This window comes from Notolabrus celidotus, chromosome 23, assembly GCF_009762535.1.
Source record: "Notolabrus celidotus isolate fNotCel1 chromosome 23, fNotCel1.pri, whole genome shotgun sequence".
Taxonomy (NCBI): domain Eukaryota; kingdom Metazoa; phylum Chordata; class Actinopteri; order Labriformes; family Labridae; genus Notolabrus; species Notolabrus celidotus.
In genome coordinates this window covers 23,576,574-23,582,573 of record NC_048294.1, presented here as the reverse complement: position 1 = coordinate 23,582,573, position 6,000 = coordinate 23,576,574, and the positions used below count along the sequence as shown (strand labels likewise).

Genomic DNA, 6,000 nt, shown 5'->3' with positions numbered 1-6,000 from the left:
TATGTGCACAGTATGAGAGCAATGACAACGGATGTATCCAGTGTGAAACTCATTTGATGGAAATGTCACTAAAAGCAGCAATGCAACATGCATTATCCTTCTCTTCTCTTCTTTCACTTCTCATAAAGTGGAACAAATACATTTCACAGACTTACTGCATCATTTTCAAATGTCACTGCAGCAGCCTGCAGGTCCTTCACTGAAAAAAGAGCGATGTCAATCTGCCAAGAGCACCTGAACAATAGACAAACTGTTGGAAACACTGAAGTTACAGAGGTGCGTTCAAATGCCTGTGTGCTTTAGTACACAGCAGGCTATGATGAAGTGGTTCTGATTGACATGTCGCATTGTTGCCGCATAGCAGCCAACGAAATGACACATTGTTATGGTGCGTAATGGTGCGTGGCCGCTCGTATATACATCAAGCATGTGCACAGACTCTGGTGTTGCTGTGATACTACCAATAGGCGGGACTGTGGCTCTGCAGTGAGTCTGTGAGCTGCACAGCTGGAGCAGGAGCAGAAGGCAGGCACGCGGTCCAGCTGACACCAGATGACTGAGCTCAGCTGCGAACTGCTTCACCAACACACTCCTCCACCACAAGTTGCTGCCCGTGTACGCCAGTAGGGAGACTTGTGGGGTTGATGTGCCGTGAGAAAAATACCCGCATAGCTCGTTCAGAGGAGCGTTTTGCACCAACTCTGAAGAAGGACCCGAGCGTCTCCTAATGAGTTCCTTTCTCTGCGTGACCTGGTGTCCCCACTTCGTCGCCAAACACGCGTTTTGAGTTTTGGTGCTGCTGGTGATGTAACGATTTTCATCTCAGTGCTTACTCTACAACTGTTATCACTGCAGCCTCCTCTTGCAGAGTATGGGATCTGCCAAACTCTAAAGGTAAGAAATGTGACAGAACTTGCATGTTTGCATGAAACTGAGTGGACATTTTTACGCACGGCTGGTTTCAGATGTCTCGTGCTTTCACTCATTTATAAATCAAACCATGACAGCTGTTTTCTTTCTTGTTGTGATCACTCCTTGATGAGTTAATAAATCAGTATGAATGCAAGCCACTGTTGCGCAAAGTCTCACGCGTGGACTTGTCTTCTTGCACCATCAATGCCAGAATGTGGTTTCAATGTTGATTCATGAGGAATACTTTGTGTTGGAAAGATGGCTCACAGCTGTTGAGCTCTGACTTGTTGAAGCTCTGGTATTTACTAGTTCACCTAATGAATTAACGGGCTTGCGTGAAGTCATTTTAGGAAGGGGGCATCGATCCTTTGCACAGTGCATGCAGAGGGAGCATCGCCTGTGCCTAAAATTAGACTGTTAGAGAGGGAAGCTGTTTGTCCTGCTGTGACTGATGGGAGTGTGATGATAAACACGAATGCCTGTTGCAAACTAATTATGTTAGAGGAAGAAAGAAGAGGGATGAAGGATGGATGTGAAAGTGCAGTTTAATTTAGAGCAAACAGATTCCACGGAGGAGTTCACCATCAGTGTCAGGGATGCCTGGTTGTTCTGCTGCAAACTAATTAACACCTGCACTCACTATCTTCACATGGCAGCCATGCTCCTCTGACTTCATGTTGAGGGTCAAAGGCTTGAATGCTGTTTTACTAATTGTTTACACTTTGTTTCTGCAACCTTGGAAGCAGACAATGAATAGTTAATTAAACAGCTTCGTTATAAGATAGAAACTGTTAACCTTCAACCTCCTCCCACTTCAGTGTATTGTTAGATGGAGCTATAAGGAACTGAAGGACAGCTGTTATTATCTACCTCACAGTACTGATAGCCTCTGCAACGTTAGTGCATTAGCATGCAAACTAGGTTGGATAACATAAGCTTGATAAGAAGCTAGCTTAAATGTACACTCAGTGTTTTCTGCACTGGCTCAGTTGGATGTTGATGCTAGCAGTTGAAGCTCCAGAGAGACACTGGCCACAACCATAGACTGTATAAATAATGGATGTAGAATCCGTGACGTCACCCATATGTTTCTGAAGCGCAGTTTTGAGGCCAATTGTCGGCAGGAGCCATATTGGAAATGTTGAACTCAACCTAACTTCTGTCAAGCTAGTGTGAGGTAAAAAGAGGCGGGCTTTGAGCCTCCTCGCCAACAGCGACAGTGTTCCTGCCTGTGAGTCAACTCAGCTGTGCCTCTCATAATGGAAAACTCTTAATCTCAATATCTTAAAAAAATTCACCCCCGGTACAGTGTGTGCTGATCGAGGAATGAGCTATCCAGACTACACTCATTTTTTGAACCAGGCTGTAAACATGTTTATTTCTGCTGTAAAGATCGGCTTCTTTGAATGGGTGTGTATGTGGTTTCTTCTGGACCAAGCCTCAAGCACACACTGCAGTTTTCAACACTTCCCCATTGACTTCAATTCTCGCGGCCGGGGGTTGCCGCTTGGCCACAACTTAAAACAACACATTTATAGGACACCATTACACAACAGTTAAAGCTTGCCATTACCTACTTCCAAGTAAACAATTAAAAGTGCAGCAAGCAGTTACTTAAAGTTACAGTGTATAGCAATCAAGCGGCAACCTCCGGTCCCAAAATATAAAGCCCATGCAGGAAGTTTTCTAAACTGCAGTTCATCAGGCATCCACTAGAGGCTGGCTACAGAAACACAGGAAACCACATACACACCAATTCAAAACGACAATCTTTACAGCAGAAATAAACATGCTTACAGCCTGGTAAAAAAAACGGCTTCGGTCTACGTAGCTAATTTCTCCATAAAACAACACTTCAGAAGATGTTAAGATTACGAGTTTTGCCCATTTAAGGACATGACTGACTTGATTGACAGGCGGGAACACAAAGCTGTTGGCTAGGAAGCTCAAACCCCGCCTCTTTACCTCACACTTTGTTTGGTTGAGTTCAGCATTTCCAATATGGCTCCAGCCAACGATTGGCCTCAAACCAGCGCTCAGGAACAGATGGGTGACGTCACGGATACTACGTCCATTATTTGTACAGTCTATGGTTGCAATTAGCGGTGTTTAGCAGAACTGACTGTATGTTTGAATAAGTGTATAATCACATGACCATTAAAAGTTGTGTTGTTTTTGTTAACTTAGAATGAGCTTTATTTAGGGGCGGGTCCCCCTCCATTGAGGCTGCTATCTTGCACTGCCATGTTTGCACCATAGCACAGATCGGACAGTCTAGTAACTTACCTGTCTTTGTGTTCAGTAAGTGGCTGCTTGAAATGTATCCATTGGAGGACAAAGAAGAAGAGAGTTGTTATTGTGTTCAAGATAATTTGTCCTGATGGATGTTTTTGATGTTAAAACTTGGAAAATTGGGCGCAGATTTGGCTTGATGGCTAAATCGCGCACCCTTGAAGCAGTTGGCTGGGGTTCGATTCCAGCCTGTGACCTCTTTCCAGCATGTCACTCTCCCTGTTTCTAGCTCTATCCACTTTTTCTCCCCTCTCTAATAAGCCCCCCCCAAAAAATACAACTTGAAAAAAAACTTGAAAAATGAAGAATCATAGGTATCATGCATCACAGGAGCTTCTTGTCCTCGAAGGACCTGTTGCTTCACCAACAGGAGAAGTGAGCAAGTTATGTTTCTAACTAGAATTTGATGGCTAGATATCCCTAAATATCCCAGTTTCTACCATAGACTGTATATAAAATGGACAGCGTCGCTCTGCCTTTTGCCATTGTATGGTTTTGAAGCCAAAATATCCCGTTCCAGAACGCTGCCATCTTGGAAATTTTCTGCAGCCTGAGTCTGCGCAGTAGGGAATTTGTGTGTTTCCTTGATAACAAGCTCCACCCTACAGCGTACCGTCCAGAGGTCCTACAGAGTTTCTCTCCGGCAGCTGTCAATCAAAGTAAACCCGGATGTAAAACCCCGTTTTGTAACCTCTAATAACTAACAAAAAATAAACTTCAAAAAAGAGGCCTTGAACACAAAACAGTCAAATAATAACTACATATCACCACAGCATACAGATGTGAGAAACATTCGTACGACGTGTATTTATTTTTTAAAGTTTGACTGCAAAGACAGAGTTTTTGACCTATACAGCAGCCAGCCACTAGGGGGAGCAGGTTTTTTGGCGGCCTCACTTCGAGCCGACTGAGATGACATCCATTTTATATACAGTCTATGGTTTCTACACACTATACTTTAATAAGCTAAGGGTAACAATAGCAAGAATTTGGTTGAGTGCTAAAGATAGCATTTGTGCTAAACTTTCAGTTCTGGTTCACAATATTGTTAATTTATTGGCACAAGTCCATTTTTATGTTAATTTTCCATCGCCTACAGATGCTGGTTCAGAGATTCTCAAATTTAAATGTAATTAATACAATCTGATCCACATGGTTACATCTTTTGAACTTTGTTGTTAAACTACCTGATGTCAGAGGGAAATAACCCTTGTAAGAAACTGTAAGAAACTGGTGGATGTTAATGAAAACTCTATAACTTGACAGTAGCACTAAAGGCCACAGACTGACTCATTGTGAGTAAGCCTCAGCTGCTGAACTAAACAAGCTAAAGGTCAAAAATACTCTGTCCTCTTTATTTTTGTTCAATCAGCCCCCTCATTACCTGTCCTCTCATACCGGCTGGAGCTGTCTGACTGCAGTGATTCAAGGTGATTTTCTCTCGAAGAGCAGCAGGGATTATAGAAGGCATCTTTGAGTGCTGGGACAACTGATTGCTTGCTCTACTGCATCTTTACTGACTCCCCCCTCTGCCTTATCCACCCATGTTTTGGCGTGAGAGCAGTGGGATTTGACTTGTAAGCTGTGACTGGCTGCCTGTCTGGACATTTGGAAGTGGAAGCAGCTGTAGTTCTGCAGCCCTGTGGGAGGCAGACATTTCTCTGCACTGTTAATGTGGCTGATTTGGCTGAATGTTGCTGATTAACTGCTCCTCTTTTGAATATCACACAAGTTTTCTTTGTGTGCACTCAGCATCTGATTCAGAGGATGCAAATAAGGCAGAAATCAACATCCACCGTCATAAGCATGTGCCCGCACAGACAAATCTGTCACAAATCAATAAAACTATCAGTCCAAAGTCCATTTCATCTGACTGGAGCTTGTCTGATCACTCTTGACCTCTCTGAATGGACATTCACAACAAGTGAAGTGCTGCTTGACTTGGAAAATATCACTTGAAGGAAAGATTTTAAGGACTCAAAGCACCTCGAGATCAGAGGTAAAATCAAGTTGAGAACATTTTCTTCAAAAAAGCCTCTGCATCTCTGTTTCACCTTCCTTTCCTCCGCTGCCGCAGTGCAATTACTTCAGGCCTCTGGAGCGGCCACCCTTGATATTTAGCATCACTTCCTCCACCTCTACCTGCAGCAGTGTTGCACTTATCAGTGAAGCAAGCCATAATTGGATCTATTGTGCAAGGGCTGCTGTTTTATGCCAAATGCCCAACAGCAAAAAATAAAACCTGAGAGGGGGGGGAGGAGGAGGAGAAGGAATCAAACGAAGGAAGAGCATAGTGAGGAAGAGGGATGTTAAACTCAATAATTACAGAGAAGCCACGTGTGCTGGATGTTTGCCATCACTGGACTGTTCGGTCCGATGCACTTGTTGCTTCTGTCCACTGCTTTCCCTTTATCACTTTAATTAGCAATCCCATTTATTCCTGCACAGCTCCTTTACCTATATCAACCTTTCTGTTCTCACCCGCTGGATGGCTTTCAAGCCTGATTCGAGTATCTGACTGAACTACTTATTGATTTTATTACCAGAAGACAGAATTTAAAGCTTCCCTTGGAAACTGGTTAGAAAGCAGACTGAATTTCACACTGACGCATCTCTATGACCTACAAATGCACAGGAACATCAGCGATCATTTCCCAGTTTGTTACGTCTGTAACAGACGCACAGACATAAAAAAGTGCATGTTGCATTTGTTTACATATCAAGATTCTTAATGACTTTTTCCTCATCTGACCATTTCAAGAAAGCAGGATGAAATTGTATGTACATTTTTCAAAA

The 6,000-nt window shown here is 43.2% G+C and overlaps 1 protein-coding gene across 4 annotated transcripts in view; it reads left to right on the top strand.

The window, feature by feature from the left end:
• The first annotated feature begins 391 nt into the window (after positions 1 to 391).
• Positions 392 to 6,000, top strand: part of LOC117807607 (RAS guanyl-releasing protein 2) — a 102,064-nt gene continuing 96,455 nt past the window's right edge. For 2 of the 4 annotated variants that reach the window (XM_034676945.1, XM_034676943.1), the window contains exon 1: positions 498 to 894. The gene's annotated coding sequence lies outside the window, so the exon portion shown is untranslated. Of the gene's footprint in view, positions 895 to 6,000 lie in introns of all 4 variants that reach the window. The other 2 variants (XM_034676944.1, XM_034676942.1) reach the window with 2 other exon arrangements.